Here is a 25,820-nt window from a genome sequence, read left to right on the forward strand (position 1 = left end):
CAGTAAAATCTCATGAGCTAATAGAGAGAAGTTCAGTACGAGCAGTAAAATCCCATGAACTAATAGAGAGAAGTTCAGTACCAGCAGTAAAATCTCATGAGCTAATAGAGAGAAGTTCAGTACCAGCAGTAAAATCCCATGAACTAATAGAGAGAAGTTCAGTACCAGCAGTAAAATCTCATGAGCTAATAGAGAGAAGTTCAGTACAGCAGTAAAATCCCATGAACTAATATAGAGAAGTTCAGTACCAGCAGTAAAATCCCATGAAAAATAGAGAGAAGTTCAGTACCAGCAGTAAAATCTCATGAGCTAATAGAGAGAAGTTCAGTACCAGCAGTAAAATCCCATGAACTAATAGAGAGAAGTTCAGTACCAGCAGTAAAATCTCATGAGCCAATAGAGAGAAGTTCAGTACGAGCAGTAAAATCCCATGAACTAATCGAGAGAAGTTCAGTTCCAGCAGTAAAATCTCATGAGCTAATAGAGAGGTTCAGTACCAGCAGTAAAATCCCATGAACTAATAGAGAAAAGTTCAGTACGAGCAGTAAAATCCCATGAACTAATAGAGAGAAGTTCAGTACCAGCAGTAAAATCTCATGAGCTAATAGAGAGAAGTTCAGTACGAGCAGTAAAATCCCATGAACTAATAGAGAGAAGTTCAGTACCAGCAGTAAAATCCCATGAACTAATAGAGAGAAGTTCAGTACCAGCAGTAAAATCCCATGAGGTAATAGAGAGAAGTTCAGTACCAGCAGTAAAATCTCATGAGCTAATAGAGAGAAGTTCAGTAACAGCAGTTAAATCCCATGAACTAATAGATAGAAGTTCAGTACCAGCAGTAAAATCCCATGAACTAATAGAGAGAAGTTCAGTACGAGCAGTAAAATCCCATGAACTAATAGAGAGAAGTTCAGAACCAGCAGTAAAATTCCATGAACTAATAGAGATAAGTTCAGTACCAGCAGTAAAATCCCATGAACTAATAGATAGAAGTTCAGTACCAGCAGTAAAATCCCATGAACTAATAGAGAGAAGTTCAGTACCAGCAGTAAAATCCCATGAGGTAATAGAGAGAAGTTCAGTACCAGCAGTAAAATCTCATGAGCTAATAGAGAGAAGTTCAGTACCAGCAGTAAAATCCCATGAGCTAATAGAGAGAAGTTGAGTACCAGCAGTAAAATCCCATGAACTAATAGAGAGGTTCAGTACCAGCAGTAAAATCCCATGAACTAGAGAGAAGTTCAGTACCAGCAGTAAAATCCCATGAACTAATAGAGAGAAGTTCAGTCCCAGCAGTAAAATCCCATGAGCTAATAGAGTGAAGTTCAGTACCAGCAGTAAAATCCCATGAGCTAATAGAGAGAAGTTCAGTACGAGCAGTAAAATCCCATGAACGAATAGAGAGAAGTTCAGTACCAGCAGTAAAATCCCATGAACTAATAGAGAGAAGTTCAGTACCAGCAGTAAAATCCCATGAGCTAATAGAGAGAAGTTCAGTACCAGCAGTAAAATCCCATGAGCTAATAGAGAGAAGTTCAGTACCAGCAGTAAAATCCCATGAACTAATAGAGAGAAGTTCAGTACCAGCAGTAAAATTCCATGAACTAATAGAGAGAAGTTCAGTACCAGCAGTAAAATCCCATGAACTAATAGAGAGAAGTTCAGTACCAGCAGTAAAATCTCATGAGCTAATAGAGAGAAGTTCAGTACCAGCAGTAAAATCCCATGAGGTAATAGAGAGAAGTTCACTACCAGCAGTAAAATCCCATGAACTAATAGAGAGAAGTTCAGTACCAGCAGTAAAATCCCATGAACTAATAGAGAGAAGTTCAGTACCAGCAGTAAAATCCCATGAACTAATAGAGAGAAGTTCAGTACCAGCAGTAAAATCTCATGAGGTAATAGAGAGAAGTTCAGTACCAGCAGTAAAATCCCATGAGCTAATAGAGAGAAGTTCAGTACCAGCAGTAAAATCCCATGAACTAGTAGAGAGAAGTTCAGTACCAGCAGTAAAATCCCATGAACTAATAGAGAGAAGTTCAGTACCAGCAGTAAAATCCCATGAACTAATAGAGAGAAGTTCAGTACCAGCAGTAAAATCCCATGAGGTAATAGAGAGAAGTTCAGTACCAGCAGTAAAATCTCATGAGTTAATAGAGAGAAGTTCAGTACCAGCAGTAAAATCCCATGAGGTAATAGAGAGAAGTTCAGTACCAGCAGTAAAATCCCATGAGCTAATAGAGAGAAGTTCAGTACCAGCAGTAAAATCTCATGAGCTAATAGAGAGAAGTTCAGTACGAGCAGTAAAATCCCATGAACTAATAGAGAGAAGTTCAGTACCAGCAGTAAAATCCCATGAACTAATAGAGAGAAGTTCAGTACCAGCAGTAAAATCCCATGAGGTAATAGAGAGAAGTTCAGTACCAGCAGTAAAATCTCATGAGCTAATAGAGAGAAGTTCAGTAACAGCAGTAAAATCCCATGAACTAATAGATAGAAGTTCAGTACCATCAGTAAAATCTCATGAGCTAATAGAGAGAAGTTCAGTACCAGCAGTAAAATCGCATGAACTAATAGAGAGAAGTTCAGTACCAGCAGTAAAATCCCATGAACTAATAGAGAGAAGTTCAGTACCAGCAGTAAAATCCCATGAACTAATAGAGAGAAGTTCAGTACCAGCAGTAAAATCCCATGAGGTAATAGAGAGAAGTTCAGTACCCGCAGTAAAATCTCATGAGTTAATAGAGAGAAGTTCAGTACCAGCAGTAAAATCCCATGAGGTAATAGAGAGAAGTTCAGTACCAGCAGTAAAATCCCATGAGCTAATAGAGAGAAGTTCAGTACCAGCAATAAAATCTCATGAGCTAATAGAGAGAAGTTCAGTACGAGCAGTAAAATCCCATGAACTAATAGAGAGGTTCAGTACCAGCAGTAAAATCCCATGAACTAGAGAGAAGTTCAGTACCAGCAGTAAAATCCCATGAACTAATAGAGAGAAGTTCAGTCCCAGCAGTAAAATCCCATGAGCTAATAGAGTGAAGTTCAGTACCAGCAGTAAAATCCCATGAGCTAATAGAGAGAAGTTCAGTACGAGCAGTAAAATCCCATGAACGAATAGAGAGAAGTTCAGTACCAGCAGTAAAATCCCATGAACTAATAGAGAGAAGTTCAGTACCAGCAGTAAAATCCCATGAGCTAATAGAGAGAAGTTCAGTACCAGCAGTAAAATCCCATGAGCTAATAGAGAGAAGTTCAGTACCAGCAGTAAAATCCCATGAACTAATAGAGAGAAGTTCAGTACCAGCAGTAAAATTCCATGAACTAATAGAGAGAAGTTCAGTACCAGCAGTAAAATCCCATGAACTAATAGAGAGAAGTTCAGTACCAGCAGTAAAATCTCATGAGCTAATAGAGAGAAGTTCAGTACCAGCAGTAAAATCCCATGAGGTAATAGAGAGAAGTTCACTACCAGCAGTAAAATCCCATGAACTAATAGAGAGAAGTTCAGTACCAGCAGTAAAATCCCATGAACTAATAGAGAGAAGTTCAGTACCAGCAGTAAAATGCCATGAACTAATAGAGAGAAGTTCAGTACCAGCAGTAAAATCTCATGAGGTAATAGAGAGAAGTTCAGTACCAGCAGTAAAATCCCATGAGCTAATAGAGAGAAGTTCAGTACCAGCAGTAAAATCCCATGAACTAGTAGAGAGAAGTTCAGTACCAGCAGTAAAATCCCATGAACTAATAGAGAGAAGTTCAGTACCAGCAGTAAAATCCCATGAACTAATAGAGAGAAGTTCAGTACCAGCAGTAAAATCCCATGAGGTAATAGAGAGAAGTTCAGTACCAGCAGTAAAATCTCATGAGTTAATAGAGAGAAGTTCAGTACCAGCAGTAAAATCCCATGAGGTAATAGAGAGAAGTTCAGTACCAGCAGTAAAATCCCATGAGCTAATAGAGAGAAGTTCAGTACCAGCAGTAAAATCTCATGAGCTAATAGAGAGAAGTTCAGTACGAGCAGTAAAATCCCATGAACTAATAGAGAGAAGTTCAGTACCAGCAGTAAAATCCCATGAACTAATAGAGAGAAGTTCAGTACCAGCAGTAAAATCCCATGAGGTAATAGAGAGAAGTTCAGTACCAGCAGTAAAATCTCATGAGCTAATAGAGAGAAGTTCAGTAACAGCAGTAAAATCCCATGAACTAATAGATAGAAGTTCAGTACCATCAGTAAAATCTCATGAGCTAATAGAGAGAAGTTCAGTACCAGCAGTAAAATCCCATGAACTAATAGAGAGAAGTTCAGTACCAGCAGTAAAATCCCATGAACTAATAGAGAGAAGTTCAGTACCAGCAGTAAAATCCCATGAACTAATAGAGAGAAGTTCAGTACCAGCAGTAAAATCTCATGAGCTAATAGAGAGAAGTTCAGTACCAGCAGTAAAATCCCATGAGGTAATAGAGAGAAGTTCACTACCAGCAGTAAAATCCCATGAACTAATAGAGAGAAGTTCAGTACCAGCAGTAAAATCCCATGAACTAATAGAGAGAAGTTCAGTACCAGCAGTAAAATCCCATGAACTAATAGAGAGAAGTTCAGTACCAGCAGTAAAATCTCATGAGGTAATAGAGAGAAGTTCAGTACCAGCAGTAAAATCCCATGAGCTAATAGAGAGAAGTTCAGTACCAGCAGTAAAATCCCATGAACTAGTAGAGAGAAGTTCAGTACCAGCAGTAAAATCCCATGAACTAATAGAGAGAAGTTCAGTACCAGCAGTAAAATCCCATGAACTAATAGAGAGAAGTTCAGTACCAGCAGTAAAATCCCATGAGGTAATAGAGAGAAGTTCAGTACCAGCAGTAAAATCTCATGAGTTAATAGAGAGAAGTTCAGTACCAGCAGTAAAATCCCATGAGGTAATAGAGAGAAGTTCAGTACCAGCAGTAAAATCCCATGAGCTAATAGAGAGAAGTTCAGTACCAGCAGTAAAATCTCATGAGCTAATAGAGAGAAGTTCAGTACGAGCAGTAAAATCCCATGAACTAATAGAGAGAAGTTCAGTACCAGCAGTAAAATCCCATGAACTAATAGAGAGAAGTTCAGTACCAGCAGTAAAATCCCATGAGGTAATAGAGAGAAGTTCAGTACCAGCAGTAAAATCTCATGAGCTAATAGAGAGAAGTTCAGTAACAGCAGTAAAATCCCATGAACTAATAGATAGAAGTTCAGTACCATCAGTAAAATCTCATGAGCTAATAGAGAGAAGTTCAGTACCAGCAGTAAAATCCCATGAACTAATAGAGAGAAGTTCAGTACCAGCAGTAAAATCCCATGAACTAATAGAGAGAAGTTCAGTACCAGCAGTAAAATCCCATGAGGTAATAGAGAGAAGTTCAGTACCAGCAGTAAAATCCCATGAGGTAATAGAGAGAAGTTCAGTACCAGCAGTAAAATCCCATGAGCTAATAGAGAGAAGTTCAGTACCAGCAGTAAAATCCCATGAGCTAATAGAGAGAAGTTCAGTACCAGCAGTAAAATCCCATGAGCTAATAGAGAGAAGTTCAGTACCAGCAGTAAAATCCCATGAACTAATAGAGAGAAGTTCAGTACCAGCAGTAAAATCCCATGAACTAATAGAGAGAAGTTCAGTACCAGCAGTAAAATCTCATGAGGTAATAGAGAGAAGTTCAGTACCAGCAGTAAAATCCCATGAGCTAATAGAGAGAAGTTCAGTACCAGCAGTAAAATCCCATGAACTAATAGAGAGAAGTTCAGTACCAGCAGTAAAATCCCATGAGGTAATAGAGAGAAGTTCAGTACCAGCAGTAAAATCCCATGAGGTAATAGAGAGAAGTTCAGTACCAGAAGTAAAATCCCATGAGCTAATAGAGAGAAGTTCAGTACCAGCAGTAAAATCCCATGAGCTAATAGAGAGAAGTTCAGTACCAGCAGTAAAATCCCATGAGCTAATAGAGAGAAGTTCAGTACCAGCAGTAAAATCCCATGAACTAATAGAGAGAAGTTCAGTACCAGCAGTAAAATCCCATGAACTAATAGAGAGAAGTTCAGTACCAGCAGTAAAATCTCATGAGGTAATAGAGAGAAGTTCAGTACCAGCAGTAAAATCCCATGAGCTAATAGAGAGAAGTTCAGTACCAGCAGTAAAATCCCATGAACTAGTAGAGAGAAGTTCAGTACCAGCAGTAAAATCCCATGAACTAATAGAGAGAAGTTCAGTACCAGCAGTAAAATCCCATGAACTAATAGAGAGAAGTTCAGTACCAGCAGTAAAATCCCATGAGGTAATAGAGAGAAGTTCAGTACCAGCAGTAAAATCTCATGAGTTAATAGAGAGAAGTTCAGTACCAGCAGTAAAATCCCATGAGGTAATAGAGAGAAGTTCAGTACCAGCAGTAAAATCCCATGAGCTAATAGAGAGAAGTTCAGTACCAGCAGTAAAATCTCATGAGCTAATAGAGAGAAGTTCAGTACGAGCAGTAAAATCCCATGAACTAATAGAGAGAAGTTCAGTACCAGCAGTAAAATCCCATGAACTAATAGAGAGAAGTTCAGTACCAGCAGTAAAATCCCATGAGGTAATAGAGAGAAGTTCAGTACCAGCAGTAAAATCTCATGAGCTAATAGAGAGAAGTTCAGTAACAGCAGTAAAATCCCATGAACTAATAGATAGAAGTTCAGTACCATCAGTAAAATCTCATGAGCTAATAGAGAGAAGTTCAGTACCAGCAGTAAAATCCCATGAACTAATAGAGAGAAGTTCAGTACCAGCAGTAAAATCCCATGAACTAATAGAGAGAAGTTCAGTACCAGCAGTAAAATCCCATGAGGTAATAGAGAGAAGTTCAGTACCAGCAGTAAAATCCCATGAGGTAATAGAGAGAAGTTCAGTACCAGCAGTAAAATCCCATGAGCTAATAGAGAGAAGTTCAGTACCAGCAGTAAAATCCCATGAGCTAATAGAGAGAAGTTCAGTTCCAGCAGTAAAATCCCATGAGCTAATAGAGAGAAGTTCAGTACCAGCAGTAAAATCCCATGAGCTAATAGAGAGAAGTTCAGTACCAGCAGTAAAATCCCATGAACTAATAGAGAGAAGTTCAGTACCAGCAGTAAAATCTCATGAGCTAATAGAGAGAAGTTCAGTACGAGCAGTAAAATCCCATGAACTAATAGAGAGAAGTTCAGTACCAGCAGTAAAATCTCATGAGCTAATAGAGAGAAGTTCAGTACCAGCAGTAAAATCCCATGAACTAATAGAGAGAAGTTCAGTACCAGCAGTAAAATCTCATGAGCTAATAGAGAGAAGTTCAGTACAGCAGTAAAATCCCATGAACTAATATAGAGAAGTTCAGTACCAGCAGTAAAATCCCATGAACTAATAGAGAGAAGTTCAGTACCAGCAGTAAAATCTCATGAGCTAATAGAGAGAAGTTCAGTACCAGCAGTAAAATCCCATGAACTAATAGAGAGAAGTTCAGTACCAGCAGTAAAATCTCATGAGCCAATAGAGAGAAGTTCAGTACGAGCAGTAAAATCCCATGAACTAATCGAGAGAAGTTCAGTTCCAGCAGTAAAATCTCATGAGCTAATAGAGAGGTTCAGTACCAGCAGTAAAATCCCATGAACTAATAGAGAAAAGTTCAGTACGAGCAGTAAAATCCCATGAACTAATAGAGAGAAGTTCAGTACCAGCAGTAAAATCTCATGAGCTAATAGAGAGAAGTTCAGTACCAGCAGTAAAATCCCATGAACTAATAGAGAGAAGTTCAGTACCAGCAGTAAAATCCCATGAACTAATAGAGAGAAGTTCAGTACCAGCAGTAAAATCCCATGAGGTAATAGAGAGAAGTTCAGTACCAGCAGTAAAATCTCATGAGCTAATAGAGAGAAGTTCAGTAACAGCAGTAAAATCCCATGAACTAATAGATAGAAGTTCAGTACCAGCAGTAAAATCCCATGAACTAATAGAGAGAAGTTCAGTACGAGCAGTAAAATCCCATGAACTAATAGAGAGAAGTTCAGAACCAGCAGTAAAATTCCATGAACTAATAGAGAGAAGTTCAGTACCAGCAGTAAAATCCCATGAACTAATAGAGAGAAGTTCAGTACCAGCAGTAAAATCCCATGAACTAATAGAGAGAAGTTCAGTACCAGCAGTAAAATCCCATGAACTAATAGAGAGAAGTTCAGTACCAGCAGTAAAATCCCATGAACTAATAGAGAGAAGTTCAGTACCAGCAGTAAAATCTCATGAGCTAATATAGAGAAGTTCAGTACGAGCAGTAAAGTCCCATGAACTAATAGAGAGAAGTTCAGTACGAGCAGTAAAATCCCATGAGGTAATAGAGAGAAGTTCAGTACCAGCAGTAAAATCCCATGAACTAATAGAGAGAAGTTCAGTACCAGCAGTAAAATCCCATGAACTAATAGAGAGAAGTTCAGTACCAGCAGTAAAATCTCATGAGCCAATAGAGAGAAGTTCAGTACGAGCAGTAAAATCCCATGAACTAATAGAGAGAAGTTCAGTTCCAGCAGTAAAATCTCATGAGCTAATAGAGAGAAGTTCAGTACCAGCAGTAAAATCCCATGAACTAATAGAGAAAAGTTCAGTACGAGCAGTAAAATCCCATGAACTAATAGAGAGAAGTTCAGTACCAGCAGTAAAATCTCATGAGCTAATAGAGAGAAGTTCAGTACGAGCAGTAAAATCCCATGAACTAATAGAGAGAAGTTCAGTACCAGCAGTAAAATCCCATGAACTAATAGAGAGAAGTTCAGTACCAGCAGTAAAATCCCATGAACTAATAGAGAGAAGTTCAGTACCAGCAGTAAAATCCCATGAGGTAATAGAGAGAAGTTCAGTACCAGCAGTAAAATCTCATGAGCTAATAGAGAGAAGTTCAGTACCAGCAGTAAAATCCCATGAACTAGTAGAGAGAAGTTCAGTACCAGCAGTAAAATCCCATGAACTAATAGAGAGAAGTTCAGTACCAGCAGTAAAATCCCATGAACTAATAGAGAGAAGTTCAGTACCAGCAGTAAAATCCCATGAGGTAATAGAGAGAAGTTCAGTACCAGCAGTAAAATCTCATGAGCTAATAGAGAGAAGTTCAGTACCAGCAGTAAAATCCCATGAGGTAATAGAGAGAAGTTCAGTACCAGCAGTAAAATCCCATGAGCTAATAGAGAGAAGTTCAGTACCAGCAGTAAAATCCCATGAGCTAATAGAGAGAAGTTCAGTACCAGCAGTAAAATCCCATGAGCTAATAGAGAGAAGTTCAGTACCAGCAGTAAAATCCCATGAACTAATAGAGAGAAGTTCAGTACCAGCAGTAAAATCTCATGAGCTAATAGAGAGAAGTTCAGTACGAGCAGTAAAATCCCATGAACTAATAGAAGTTCAGTACCAGCAGGAAAATCTCATGAGCTAATAGAGAGAAGTTCAGTACCAGCAGTAAAATCCCATGAACTAATAGAGAGAAGTTCAGTACCAGCAGTAAAATCTCATGAGCTAATAGAGAGAAGTTCAGTACAGCAGTAAAATCCCATGAACTAATATAGAGAAGTTCAGTACCAGCAGTAAAATCCCATGAACTAATAGAGAGAAGTTCAGTACCAGCAGTAAAATCTCATGAGCTAATAGAGAGAAGTTCAGTACCAGCAGTAAAATCCCATGAACTAATAGAGAGAAGTTCAGTACCAGCAGTAAAATCCCATGAACTAATAGAGAGAAGTTCAGTACGAGCAGTAAAATCCCATGAACTAATAGAGAGAAGTTCAGTACCAGCAGTAAAATCCCATGAACTAATAGAGATAAGTTCAGTACCAGCAGTAAAATCCCATGAGGTAATAGAGAGAAGTTCAGTACCAGCAGTAAAATCTCATGAGCTAATAGAGAGAAGTTCACTACCAGCAGTAAAATCCCATGAGGTAATAGAGAGAAGTTCAGTACCAGCAGTAAAATCTCATGAGCTAATAGAGAGAAGTTCACTACCAGCAGTAAAATCCCATGAGCTAATAGAGAAAAGTTCAGTACCAGCAGTAAAATCCCATGAGCTAATAGAGAGAAGTTCAGTACCAGCAGTAAAATCCCATGAACTAATAGAGAGAAGTTCAGTACCAGCAGTAAAATATTGCATTCCAGAGCTATAATGACTTGAATGGTAATTGCCATTAAGACTGTCTTCTACTTCAGTCTGTAGAAATGATCACTGTAGAAGACAGTCAAGAGCCAACTGTGTAGATGTGGAACTAGATTGTAGAGATACAGCATGGGAACAGGCCCATGCTGCCCAATTACACCCCATTGACCTACAACCCCCAAACGTTTTGAAGGCTGGGAGGAAACCCACACAGACACGAGAAGAACATACAGTACAAACTCCTTACAAACAGCACCAGATTCGAACCAGGGTCGCTGGTGCTGTAACAGCATTGTGCTAAACGCTATGCTAACCATGATGCCATGTGTTTAAGTCACACCAGGTAAGGTTAGAAAACACATTGGGATTTCACAAGTCTGACAGCTTCACAGGCATCTACACCTATACAGTTACAGATTACTATGAATGTTGGGATCTGGGCATATTCTTTGCAAGCACAGTTCTCCAGCATTACATGAATTGATGCAATACATACTTGTCATTTATACAGTTCACCATGGAATTAGTTCAAGGTATGGCAACAAGTCAGAACTTGCAAAACAGCAAACACACAATGTTAAATGAGGAAAAAGCAATTAATCATTCAGAAATGCAGAACATATGAAAATAAAATCCAAAGTGTTTGATCAGGAATAAGCAGCTGAGTCAATTAACTACAAATTAGAAATCAAAGCCAGAGAAAGCTAAATGGCCCCTCTGGCCCTCTTTTCTATCTGGTACATATTCCTTAGTCCCCATTAATCTATTGTTCAGCCTTATTGGCACTCAATATCGGAGTAAATATATTTAAACAAAGACATACATCTCTAGGACCACCTATTTTCTGAGACTATTCTCCAGGTTTTGCTCTCTCCAGCCAGAGGAAAGAGCCTCTTGCCACCAAGTTTGTCAATCAGATATTTACCCCATTATCCATCTTCTTGCCATTTGCTTAACCTGTCATATCCCTTTGCAGGATCTGTAACCTCCTCACAGGACACTTGCCAAAAATGTTGTACGATCACACACCAACGAGGATAGGAATAAGAGGTTGTGGCAGATGAATGCGTGGCTGAAGAGTTGGGGTAGGAGGTAGCGTATCAGATTTGTGGAATTTTGGGATCTCTTCTGGGGAATGCCTGACGTGTACAAAAAGGACAGGCTGCACCTGAACTGGAGAGGAACCAATATCCTGGTGGACAGATTTTGCTGGAGCTGTTAGGGAGGGTTTGAACTAGTTTGGCAGGGATGGGGACCAGAATGTGAGTGCAGAGAATAGGGCAAAAGGTGAAAAGCATGATGTAAAGTGTGGCGAGTTTGTGACGAAGGATAGGCAGGGGAGGAAGCATAAACATAGTGAGTGGAGAGTTTGAAATGTGTCTATTTCAATGCAAGGAGTACATGGAATTATGATGTTGTTGTCATTAAAGAGACTTGGCTGGCGGATACCAGAGTTTACGTGCTTTTAAAGGAATAGCTGGGAGGTAAGGAGGTGGGGGAATGTAGCATTACTGGTGAGGCATAGTATCATGGCTGCAGAAAGGGACGATGCTTTGCAGGGCATGTCTACTAAGTCGATGTGGGTGAAATTCAGAAATAGGAAAGGAGAAATCACTGCACTGGGCATAGTCTATTGGCCCACAATAGACTATCCCTCAGGACACCAAGGAACAGTTAAGTAGGCTGATTTTGGAATGGTGCAGAAATTGTAGGGTTGTTGTTATGGGAGACTTAAACTTCCCTACTATTGACTGGCACCTCCTTACTGCAAAAGGGAAAGATGGATTAGAATTTGTCAGTTGTGTCCAAGAAGAATTTCTAACACAATATGTGGACCAGACGACTCAGAGAAAGGCCATACTGGATCTAGTTCTGGGAAATAAACTTGGTCAGGTGGCAGACCTCTTGGTAGAACCATGGAAGATTACAGCACAGAAACAGTCCCTTTGGTCCTTCCAGTCTGCCAAACCATATTTTAGCCTGGTTCCACTGACCTGCACTAAGCCCATATCCCTCCATATCTCGCCCATCCATGTACCTGCACAAATTCTTCTTTAACGTTAAAATTGAGCCTGCATTCACCACTTCAGCTGGCAGCTTGTTCCACACTCCCACTACTCTCTGTGTGAAGTTGTCCCTCATGTTCCCCATAAACCTTTTCCATTTCACTCTTTACCCATATACTCTGATTTGTATCTCACCTACTATCAGTGGAAAAAGCCTATCTACATTTACTCTGTCTATCCCCTCATAATTTTAAATACGCTCCAGGGAATGAAGTCCTAACCTGTTTATCCTTTCCCAGTAACTCAGTTCCTGAAGTCCGGACAATATCCTAGTAACTCTTCTCTGCACTCTTTCTAACTTATTGATATTTAGGTTACCAAAACTGCACACAATTCTCCAAATTTGACCACACTAATGTGTAACACAACTTTACCATAACATCTCAACTTCAATAGTCACAACTTTGATATATGAAGACCAATATATCAAAAGATCTCTTTATAAACCTATCCACCTGAGAAGCCACTTTCAGGGAATTATGTACCTGTATTCCCAGATCCTTCTGTTTTATTGCCCTCCTCAGTGCCCTACCATTTACCATGCATGTCCTTTCTTGGTTTGTCCTCCCACTTGTCTGCATTAAATTCCATCTGCCATTTTTCGCCTCTCTTTTCCAGCTAGTCCTTTGAAAACCTTCTTTGCTGTCCACAACTCCTCCAATCTTAGTGTCATCTGCAAGCCTGTTGATCCAATTTACCATGTAATCCAGATCATTGATATAGATGACAAAGAACAATGGTTCCAGCACCAATCCCTGAGGCACACCACTAGTCACAGGCCTCCAGTCTGAGAAGCAATCATCCACCACTACTCTCTGGCTTTTCCTGTCCAGCCATTGTCGAATCCAATTCACTACTTCACCATGAACACCTAGTGTCTGAACCTTCCTGACTAACTTTCCACGTGGGACCTTGTTGAAGGCCTTACTAAAGTCCATGTAGACAACATGCACAGTTTTTCCTTTGTCAATTTTCCTGGTAACCTCCTCGAAAAACTCTATGATTGGTTAAACATGACCTATCATGCACAAAGCCATATAGACTATCCCAAATCAGTTTCTGGCTATCCAATTATTGGAACACCTTCCAATAACTTGCCTACTCCTGATGTTAGGCTCACCAGTCTATAATTTCCAGCATTACTGTTAAGAGACTTTTTTTAAACAGAGCAACATGAGCTACCCTCAAATCCCCCAGCACCGCATCTGTGGCTAACGACATATTAAATATTTCTGCCAGAGCCCCTGCAATTTCTTCATTAGCCTCCCTCAAGGTCTAGGGGAATATTCTTTACAGACCCTGGGGATTTATCTACTCTTATTTGCTTTAAGACAGCCAGCAGATCCTCTTTTTTAATCTGTATAAGTTCCATGAACTCATTACTTGTTTTCCTTACTTCTCACAACACTGTGCCCATTTCCTCAATGAATACTGATGCAAAAAAAAATTTAAGACCTCCCTGATCTCTTTTGGCTCCTTACAGAGCTGACCACTCAGATCTTCAAGGGGATCAATTTGATCCCTTACTTTCCTTTTGCTTTTAATATACCTGTAGAACCCCTTAGGATTTTCCTTCATATTATCTGCCAAAGCAACCTCTTTTAGCGCCACCCCCCCCCCCCCATCAAAACCTTATGTTTTCTGCAGCTATCTGCTATCTCTCGATAGATAATACAACCCCATAAATGTGGACATGTCTTTTCTATTACTCAGCTCTACCCATGTAGCCTCAGTAGAGGAGTCCTCTGATCTGCCCTCCCTAATCACAGCTGTGATATTTTCCCTGATGAGCAATGCCACTCCCCCCTTTCATCCTTCCCTCTGCCCGCCCACCACCTCCTCTCCTATTGCCTCTAAAGCATTTGGAGATAGAGATCAGAATTCACTGAATTTTAACATAGCCAAAGACAAGGACAAAAGCAGACAAAATGGGAATGTGTTTAATTGGGGTTGGGCTAATTATGTTGGGATGAGGGAGGAACTAGGAGGAGTAAATTTGGAACAGATGTTCACAATTGAAAGCACAGAAGTAATGTGCGGAATGTTCAGGGCCACTTGCACTGGGTTCAGGACAGGTTTAGTCCCACTGAGACAGAGAAAAGATGGTAGGAAAATAGAACTGTGGTTGACAAACAGGAAGGCTCATGAGAATTATATGACACCCAGGAATGAACAAGAAAGGATTTAAAAGAGCTTGAAGGGTACGCAAGAAGGCCTTGGCAAGTAGGAACACCCCAAGGTGTTCTCTGCATAGATGAACAACAGAAGGCTGATGAGAAGGAAGGTGGGGCCACTAAAGGAGGCAACATGTGCCTGGAGGCAGAGGAGGTTGGAGAAGTTTTCAAATGAATACTTTGCTTCAGTATACCTTGATCAGGATGAGGCCAGAATAGAACAAACTTGAGTGCTGAATGTTGTTGAGATTAGGGAAGAGGGAGTGTTGGATCAAAACATTAAGATTGACAAGTCCCTGGGGCCAGATATGATATTCCCCAAGTTCCTGTGGGAAGGGAGGGAAGAGATAACTGGGATATTGGCTATGTTCTTTGAGTCTTCCTTGGTCACAGGGAAGGTGCTGGAGGATTGGAGAATGGCAAATACAGTCCCTTTCTTTTAAAAAGTTAAAAGTGAGAATCCTTTGAATTATAAACCAGTGAGTCTTTTGTCAGTGGTGTGCAAACTATTGAATTCTTAAGGTTGGGATTTATGAGCATTTGGAGAGATACAGTCATCTCCAGGATAGTCAGCATAGGTTTGTGAAGGGAAAATCATGCCTCAAGCCTGTGATTTTTGAGGAGGTAAGAAAGGAAATAGATGAAGGTAGAGTGTAAATATGGTCTATATGGATTTTAGTAAACCTTTGGACAAGGTGTCCCATGAGAGATTCATTCAGAAAGGAATGGGATTCATGGAATGTGGGCCTGTGGATTAAAAAATAGGCTTGCAGGTCGAAAGCAAAAGTATACTGCCTAGATGTCAATGAGAAGTGAAGTTCTGCAGCAATCTGTTCTAGGATCCTGCTTTTTGTATTTTTTATAAATGACCTAGATGAAGAAGCAGAAAGTTTGTGGATAATATGAAGGTTAGAACTGAAGGTTGTCATAAGTTTCAAAAGGATATAGACAGAATGAAGAGTTGGGCAGATGGAGTTCAATCTGATTAAGTATGAGGTGATGCATTTTGGAAGATCAAACCAGGAGGCTGAATACAGGTTTAATGGTTGGATACTTAACAATGTGGAGGAACTGAGGATCCTTTGGGTACAAATCCATACATCTATCAAGGTTTCCATACAGGTTGATAGGATAGTTAAGAAGGCCTATGGGATGCTTCATCAATAAGGGGATTGAATTCAAGAGTAGAGGTCATGTTGCCACTCTACAAATCTCTGGTAAGACCATAGTTTGAGTACTGTATTCTGATCCAGTCACTTCATTATAGGAAGGGTGTGGAAGCGTTGGAGGGGATTGTGATAGTATGGGATCCTATCACCACTCTCTACATTTGTATATATTTACATATAGCGATAGTGATTGGCTGAGAGCTGTAGCCACACCTTCTGGCAGGTCATAAAGGGCTGCTCCTAACCAGACCCAGGTCAGTCTGGACTGGTCGACCTCAATGTACTACACTCCAGTCTTTTATTAATAAAAGCCTTGATTTGAGTCAACAAGTCTTTGAGACATTTGACGCTCTTCAGAGATGCAGAGGAGATTTACCACAACGTTGCCTGGATTTGGAAAATAAATCTTGTGAGGCAAGCTTAGCAGTGCTCGGACTTTTCACTTTGGAGCAAAGAAGGATGAGAGGAGACTTAAAGGTTTCCAACAATCTAAGAGGCCAGTATAGAGATAACAAACACCAGGGAACATCTCTACAAGAGTTTTTATATACACAGAGTTGTGGGTGCCTGGAATGTCTTGCCGGGTGGTGGTGCTGGAGGCTGAAACATTAGGGACATTTAAGAGGCTCTTGGTCAGGCACATGGATGAAAGAAAAATAGAGGTTTAAGGGATAGGAAGGGTTCAGTATTTTTTGGTAAGACTATAAAGGTCGGCACAACATCGAAGGATGAAGGGCCTGTACTGTGCTGTAATGTTCTATGTTCATCTCAAAACCTGTTGGAAAGTTTTATTTGATATTTTTTTCTCTCAGTATGTGAAATGTTTCATATCTAATATATTGTTGGATCTTAAAATAATTCTATGAATTTGCATATTTCACTGTAATAACTTTAACAATAAATTTGCACTTTGTGCCTCCAACATAAATGTTTCTATTAGAGATGCCTGGTTAAGTGAAAGAGCATGCTGTGAGCTGCCTTCCCCTCAGAGTACAGACTCTGCTGGATTATTTGGAAAATACATGCATATTAATGGTACATTTGTGGCATTTTCAGAGTTGAAGAAAGACACTGCAAGCTGACCATTAGCAATTTGGTGTGGTCAGTTACTTGGACACCAGGGACAAAGTGTAAAGGTTTAAACAGTCTGCCTTGCTTAATCAATCCTTCTCTGTTCCTCCATGGTAACATAGTCCTTTACATTTCATCCTCCTTCACTACCTTCTCCCCACCTTCCTTTATTTATTTAATTAATTGAAATCAGACCCCCATGAGAAAAGGATGAACCAACAGGTAAGACTGCTAATATAAAATCAAGTCATTACTCCCTGTCATTTGTGAATGATAAGAAGCCAGAGAGACTCAGTAGATCATGCAGCCTCCATGGAGAAAAATGGTCTGCTAATGTTTTGGGTCAGGACTCTTTGTTGAGACAAAAATAGATGGGAGAATAAAATGAGAGGAGGAGTCTTGGGTGGGGTCAAGAAGTGATAAGTGACTGGATAAATGAAGGCATGAAAGGTGGAGAGACAGGTAGAAAATACTGTAATTTAACTGGATTTGGGTAAGGGCTACCTAAATTTGGGCTACCCAATATTTATGGTGTTCCTCGAGTTTTCATTTCACCTCTCCTTGGCCATGGATGAGGCCAAGAACAGACTTGTCAGCATGGGAATGGTGAAGGGAATTAAAAAGATATTCAACTGGGAGTTGCAGCTTGTATCCAAAAACAGAGAGCAGGTGCTTGACTAAGCTGTCGCTGATTCTGCATTTGGCCTCACCAACATAGAAATGTCTGCACCAAATCCACAGAATGTAGTCATTTAGGTTGGACAATATGCATGTGAAATTAACTCATCATTTGGAGTCAGCATAGCTAATACTGAGGTCCTGTGGACGTAAAGGTACCACACTCACCCATCAGGTCTATTTCAATAACATTTTAGGATTCAACTGAATAGAACATGAACCATGCATATTGCTTAACAGTTGGGTGGATTTGGAGAGGATTGCAAACAATAGCACAAGCCTCCAAATATTAATCACAAGCAAAAGAACCATTTTATAGATATGTGCACGCACATTTATTCCAATGATACTACAGATATGTTTACTGTCCTTCAAAACTTCCTGTTTGGTAACTGGTTTGGCAGCCAACCTAGAAAGGTCATGCTGGACAATAAAGATTTTGCTTCCTGAATACTTTTGGGTGCATTTTATGGATTTTGGGCTGATGATTAAGAAAAATCACCTTAAAATTTACCTATCACATACAGTTTTCTAGATATAACCTATTTTTTTTTTTTACTTCCTGGTATATTTTAAGTTTACTAGTATATTGCCCATAAAGCAAGCTGTTTTGGTCAGTCCAAGCAGGACAGGGCATGCACTCAGTGAAGGTGCTATGCAAATGTTGTCTTAGGCCTGGGAATGCTTAGTCAGGATAGATGCAGACAGGCTATAAAAACAGCTCCATATACAGGTGCTATGCATTAGATTTCAGATTTATTGTCAGAGTACATATATGATATCACATACAACCCTGAGATTCCTTTTTCCAACGGGCATGGCAGAATTACCACTAATTGGTAGTGCAAAAAATAAACTGGACACAGCATAAAACATGTAAACAAACAAAGAACTGTAAACAAACTAACTGTCCAATACAGAGAGAACAAAATGAAAATCAATAAAATGCACAAGAAAGAGTGCTTAAATGAGTCTCTGATTGAGTTTGTCATTGAGGAGTCTGATGGTGGAGGGGTAGCAGCTGTTCCTGAATCTGGTGGTGTGAGTGTTGTGGCATCTGTACCTCTTTCCTGATGGTAGTAGCGAGAACAGAGCGTGTGCTGGGTGGTGAGGGTCTATGATGATTGCTGCTGCCCTCCTACGGTAGCATTCCCTTTAGCTGTACTCAATAGTGGGGAGGGGTTTGCCTGTGATATCCTGGATTGTCCAAACCTTTATCCCATTTTTGGGCCTGTGTCTGCAGTTAATGTAAATTTTGAATACTTGCTTTTGAGTAGATCATGTCAGTGATCTCCTATCCAACCAAGGTCTATCATTGATCTTACATCAACAATTTGTAATTTAACTATACCATGGTATTGCAATTATTGTCCTTACAAGATAATAGTTATGTGCATAAGCAGAGTTTATTTTTAGACAATAAACTACTCTTGTTATTCAGCTCATGATTTTATAGAGTTCTGACAAAAGGTCGTTGACCTAAAAGGTTCACTTGAATTTCTTCTACACAAATGCTGCCTGATTTGTTTAAATTAAATCTTGAAATAAAAAGTGAGATCTGATTGAAGATTTATATTTGTCACCAAATCAGAATACAGTGGATGCACTTGACAACATGAGAACATTGGTTTAGAGGGAATGAATGGTCACTTTATAACCAAAAATAAAATCATACTCTGTCAATAGTAAAAAACTAATTTCTGAAGTGACATATTATTGATGGGGGTATAACACTGTAAAATGCTCTATTTCTAAGCCTAAGTATAACAGAATGAAAGATTACATGTTTAACTTGTGTCAAATGTATGTATTAGCATTAGAAATAATACTTTCCTTCTAGCAACAGGTTCACACAGATTCTTGAAAAAGTTCAAGTTCAACTTCAAGCTTTTTGACTAGATTATAAATCATTTTTGGCTTTACTGAAGTCGATAAATAAAATAGGACTGCATCATCACATATACAGTTGTGCCAATCCATAATACACCTGTGGAATCCTTTGTCAGTCAGAGATGAAACTGAGATGGGCTGCCAGCTGTTGTGACTAATAATATATAGGTAACTGTACAAAACTGCTTCCCATACTCAGTTCCTCAGTGGTGTGAAGTGGCCTGTTACCACTTCAATCTATGTACACGTATGTTGCTGTGCTGGTCCATCCTGGCTCACTCATCCACTGATGCGATTTATGTGTCCTGCAGACAGATTGAGTAGTGGCTTCTTAACCTTTGACCAGAAAGTCTTGATCCATGAAGCAAACAATTCATAAACTAGACACCACTTTATGTATTTTTCTGCATCGTAGATATTAACAGACAAATAGATTTTTCTTTGACTTTCAAGACAGCTAATGAAAATGCATCAAAATTCAGATTGAGAAAATTTAGCAGAACAAACTTTCTCCATCAAAATCCAAGAATGATTATTCTAAAATGGCCTTCTATCCTGCATGCCCTATTCGTGGAAATAATAGTTCTCCTAATTTTGCCTTCAAATATATCTGCACAGTTCAGTCTTAATTCTTACATGATATAATAGTGAGTTTTACTGTTTTGGTCCTCTTCTGTAACAAGCTGATCAACTTCAATGCCATTGAATTTCATTCTTCCTGGAGAAAAGTAAATAAAATATTCCCATGAGCAGCAAGTGCTGGCTCAATTAGTGATTTTATGTCTGCTTTTTAATGGCAAAACAGGCTCAAGAGGCTGCAAGGTATAATCCTATCCATGTTTCAGTGAGAGGAGAGAACAGATTTATGGACACTGAACGAGGATACATTCGGACACCCAGCATTGACTACATGAGAGGTGAACAAGAGGATTGACAGGAGCAGGATAATTGACATTGCCTGCATAGACTTTAGCAAGGCCATTGAGAAGGTCCTGCATGGTAGGCTCATCTGAAAGGTGAACTCACACAGGATCCTGAGTGAGCGAGCCAACTGGATTCAGAATTAGCTTAATGGCATGAATTGGACTGCAGAGAGTTCTTTTTCAGATTGGAGGTCTCTGACCAATGGTGTGTACAAGGATCAGTGCTGGATCCACAGTTTTTTGTTAACTACAGTGAAACCCTGTTAGAACACAATCACTGGGGTCCATAAAATCTCATTGTGAAAACAGAAGAGTCACGCTAAATCAGGGTTTTTTTTCATCGTACTTGCATTTTGCATGACATCCCCACTCCAGCCGGCAGCCCAACAATCGAGTCCAATGACTCATTGTGTTATATCCAAATTCACGTTAAATGGGGTTTTTCTGATAATTAATGACAATGTAGTTGGCATGTTTAGTTGGCTGCAGATAACACCAAGATTAGTGGTATAATGGGGAGTGAGGAAGGTTATCCAAGATTATAACAGGATCTAGATTAACTGGGAAAATTGACCAAGAAATACCAGATGGAAAATGTACAAAGCAATAAAATTTGGCATGTTAAACCAGGTCAGTACTTTCACAGTTAAAGTTAGGGCCCCTGGAGATTATTATAAAACAGGTAAACAGTTCCCTGAAAGTAGACAGATATGTTTTGAATGCTTGCTTTCATTGGTCAGAGCATTGAGGATGTCATGTTCCAGCTCTACATCGGTAAGACCACACTTGGAACACCATGTGCAGTTCTGATCAGCCAGCTATAGCACAGACATCAGACAATGCAGAAAAGAATCAAGAGGATGTTACCACCATTGGAAAGTTTGAGTTATAATAAGAGGTTGGAAAGACTATGGTGTTTTTTTTTCCATGGACCGTACAATGCTGAGTGGTGATCTGAAAATGGATACAAAAAAATGAGGAGCCCACATAAGGCCTTTTCTCCAGGGTATAGGGAATCAAAAACAAAAGGGAATAGATTTAAGATGAAACTGAGGGGCAATTTTCCTCATACAGGGGTTGATAGGTGTATGGATCAGCCAAAGGAAGCTGAGGTCCAATTACAATGTTTAAAGACATTTCCAGAGGTATATGGATAGGAACTATTTAGAAATAAGAGCCAGATAATTCAGATAAAGAACTTGTTCAGCATGAACAAGGGCCTGTTTCTATTTGAAGCAACTTAATTATCTTTTATAATGACTCGGCTTTTGGATAAAGTAGAGATTGGCCAGGGAACCCAATGGCATTTTAAGGCACCACCTTTAGGAGGGTTAAAAATAAATTTTGAAATTCACAGTTGTTATACATAACTAAAGGTGTGATAGGCACTTAGTGTAAATTCAAAACTGAGTGCCACAAACTACCTGTAGCCACAGATTGACTATTTCTGATTATCTTATATCACTTTTTTTCCCCCCAATATTTGGAATGAATTAGAGGGTAAACACCCTTCCATATGATTGGAAACTGAGAATATAGTTATTATTTACAGTAAAATAATAAAAATGCTCATTTTACTGCATAAAAATAATGGTAAATGAATTGTGAATACTATTAATAGTAAGTCTGCTCAGGATCACGTTAACAATTTTATCAGTCATGATGCATATGGTTTGCCTCACTGAACATTGCAATACTGTTATCACTTAGCTTACAAGAAAGTCTAACATAGACATTAGGGAATTTTGGTTTTCTTATAGACATGAAAGAGTGAGATACAATGAGTGTGATATTCAAAATGTATCTTATCTTAATATTCCTTCCTGAATTAATTATTCCAAGTGTTCCTCAAGTAAATTTCAGCATCATTTATCAGGTCACATCACTTAAATCCTTTGGAGATCAGTCACTTAGAAGGAAATAAAGCATTACATCCAGACAAATCTGATTAGGCAAGGCGGTACAGAATTTGCTTCAGAATGATTTAGTATTTCAGTGAATGTTGGATAATTATAATTTCAATAGTTAGGTTTTTTACATATCAAATGTTATTACATTTAGTATATTTATACCAATACACCTTTTGATACTTGGATTGATTCAAATTTATTGGCAATATAATCACCATAATTAATATCTTTCTCCATGAGAAGTCTACATTGTGTCATAATATGCCAGCTATTGGTAATTATCATCAAATATAGCCGACTGAGCAGACAAATTGCTTCAATTGATCTCTCTTGCCAAGTTACCCAACAGGACAAACATTGGCATAAGCTTAATATTCTCCAACCAGAACCTAATCAACAAAAGGATTTGATAGTTTTCATCACAATTCTATAGGTAACTGTCTCACTCGTCAGCCAAGTGCAAATTACTCCCAGTTTTTGGGTTGCCAAGATTACCTGCTCCAGCAATCTGGTATGCAGCTATATATTACCCAACTTTCCTTTAAAATTCTAATTTTATTATGCATACACCCACACCATGAAGTCAGCCAATTTTACAATGACAAAACCCTTCTGAACTTTAGCTATTTCAAACAAAGTTAGTCTCCATTGATCAGATTGGTATCTGACTCTATTAAGATGCCCAAAACCTTTATCAGCTGAATTTCAATGGAAAGTAAACTAAGGGGTCAGTGAGGTCCTGATGAAGGAAACAATTGTAAATATAAATTTAGAAAGGAGAATTTGATCAGTTTTTTTTATAAACTATCATACAGGTATAGATAATGTGGAGTTGAATTGTTGGACAAATGTCAAACACACAGCAAGACACAATGCTTCCTGGAGGAACTCATTCTCAGAACAAATGATCAACTCTCAGACAAACAGTGTTCATCCATTTATTGTATCAGTTTAATCGGCTCCACTCTATTTGTCCAGAAAGCAGCTTCATCCCTATACTTCAATTATAATTGTTTAATTTTCATCTAGAATGTTAGGAAACCTATAAAACTTTTTTTCTTGGTTCCTGAGAGGTTTATTTTTATTTCTACCACTTTTTCTCCACCATGAATATTCCATTTCAGAAATGTCATTCATTTATTTTCTGCTGCTTTGCTTTTGCACATCAACAGTCATCCACAAGTGGCATGATTTCTTTCACTATACTCATTTAATCCTTTGTAAATGTAGCCTTTTGCAGACACAAACTGACAGAGACATGTCTGCTTTGTTCGAATGGGCCTTTTTCACTCCTAATTTGCTCCCCACTTTTGCTTAAGGCATAACCCACACTGAAGTGTTGTTACAACCTCTACTATACTGCCCGTGAGGTCAGTACATCAACCATTGCTACAAGTGCTCACAGGCACCATTTAGCAATAGTGCTCAATGGAGAATGAATGTAACAATGTACACTGGTGGATATTGTATGGATGTGCCACCATTATTTTTGTAAATAATTTATTGTGAACAAAGTTTATTTTTGAATAAAAAGCTGAATTGTCAGGGCATCCTGGCAAAGAAATGACCAGATCTCCTGCATAAAAGATGTAAATTGCAGACACCTTACTGTGAACTCTATTGAACAGCAGCCACAAAATTAGTATTTAAAGTCCTTTAGTAGTCTGACCTGTCTTGAGATATATGATTTACAAATTTAATGGAGTGATTACAGACAATACAACTTCCATACAGTGCCATATCAAATAGTGTTCATGGATCAAACCTACATTTCCCAAAAGTTAGAAGAATGTGAAACACCAGAGGATGTTAGCTACTGTAGAGAATTCCTAAAGCCTATCCTGAGGAGTTTACAAACCTACCCTAGTGGGTAAAGATGGCAACATGAATTTTGAAGCATACTGTTTCAGGAACAGAGTTTAGCTGGTGCTGACCTGCAGTGGTATTGCAGCCATGGCAAAGGATAGAATTAAAGACCAGTGAAAATTAAAGATACTCACAAAAATTGTTTTCTTTGCTTCTAGCATTGTTATACCACTGGTATAATCTGAGCACAAAAGCTCAAATGACACTTGACTATAATTAAATTTGAATTAAAATCAGTAGTGCTTGATTCTGCACTTAATTGTAAACAGTTATCAACAGTTGATAGCAGAATTTTCTTCAAGCAATTAGCAATTGATCATCTGTCACTATATTGAGTTTTACATTCTGTTCTATAGCATCACCAGCTAATTTTCCATGAATGTAATCAAGCTACAAGGTATTACAAGGTATTTAAATTATTAGAAGATTTTGGATATGGATTTTTTAAACTAGATTAGAGGATTATATAGGAGGAAAAACCCAACACCCAACCCCAACCAACCAATTTTCCCCTGCAACCGCTGCAACCGTGTCTGCCTGTCCCGCATCGGACTTGTCAGCCACAAACGAGCCTGCAGCTGACGTGGACATTTACCCCCTCCATAAATCTTCGTCCGCGAAGCCAAGCCAAAGAAAGAAGAAGAAGAAAGCTAAAGTAGTAACAAATTGGCATGTGTCTAAGCCATTTAAGTTAATGAGATCAAGTAGACAAGATTGTCCTTTATCACCAGCTTTATTTGTTTTAGCTATCAAACCACTTGCACAGGTGATTTGTTCTGATTTACAAATTAAGGATTTTAAGATGGGTCAAGAGGAACATAAAATTAGTTTATTTGCAGATGATGTTTTAATATATTTTACTGACCCTGAGTCACTTTTATGAAAATTGTTTTCCCAATTTGAAGAATATGGAAAAATTTTGATTTACAAAATAAATTGGGATAAAAGTGAAATTATGCCTTTGACAGCAGATAATTATATTCAGTGCCAGAGAGATACACAGTTTAAATAGCCAAAAGGTGTTAAATATTTAGGAATATGTACAGATAGTAATTTGAAGAATTTATATAAATTGAATTATTTGTTTTTACTTAAAAAGATTGAAAAGATTTTTTAAATTGATTAATGTGCTTATTACTTTTGTCGCAAGGATGAATTGTATAAAGATGAACATATTTCCAAGGATGCTATATCTTTTTCAGATATTACTGATGTAATGCCTCAAAAAATTCAAGAATTAAATAAACAAATAAAGACATTTATTTGGATAGGTAAAATGCCAAGAGTTTCTATACAGAAGTTAACATGGATATATGAATTGGGAGGACTACAGGTTCCTAATTTTAGGAATTATTATTGAATGGAACAGATGAGATTCCTGATTTTTTTTTAATAGAAAACCAGCATGGGTTAATATAGAATTGAATAAAATAGGAGGAAAAAAGGCAATTTATATATAAATGGAAATCAAAATTGTTGGTTGCTCATAAAGAGATATTATTATTGAAGCATTTACTTACTATTTGGAAAAAAATAAATCAGGATATTGGTGGAGGGTCTATATCACCTAAAATGCCATTGATTCATTTTTTTTTGGTTTTATGCTGTATTATATTTTATATTGTATATAGATATGTTTTTGAAGGAGATAAATTGGTTGGGTAGTGTAGGTCACAAACAAACACTGCACAAAACAGATCTCATTTAAAATGTCAGAGCTTTGCTGAAACCAGACAGTCCAGGCTCCAAGTGCATTTGCAAAAAAACTTTGAAGAATGCTTATAGAGATTTCACAAGTAGGTGTTAATTGGACATGCTGTGGAGTAATGGATTATTGTTTTGAAAGCAACATATGAATGGACTATGGTGCTGCAAACTGTCTGGTTGCAGTTTGCTGTTCTAAGAAGGTCAT

At 38.5% G+C, this 25,820-nt stretch overlaps 1 protein-coding gene across 1 annotated transcript in view; it reads right to left on the reverse strand.

Annotated features, from left to right (window-relative positions):
• Positions 1 to 25,820, reverse strand: part of frem3 (Fras1 related extracellular matrix 3) — a 174,859-nt gene that overhangs the window by 131,173 nt on the left and 17,866 nt on the right. The gene's annotated exons all lie outside the window — the stretch shown is intronic.

This window comes from Narcine bancroftii, chromosome 3 (assembly GCF_036971445.1).
Source record: "Narcine bancroftii isolate sNarBan1 chromosome 3, sNarBan1.hap1, whole genome shotgun sequence".
NCBI classification, from domain to species: Eukaryota; Metazoa; Chordata; class Chondrichthyes; order Torpediniformes; family Narcinidae; genus Narcine; species Narcine bancroftii.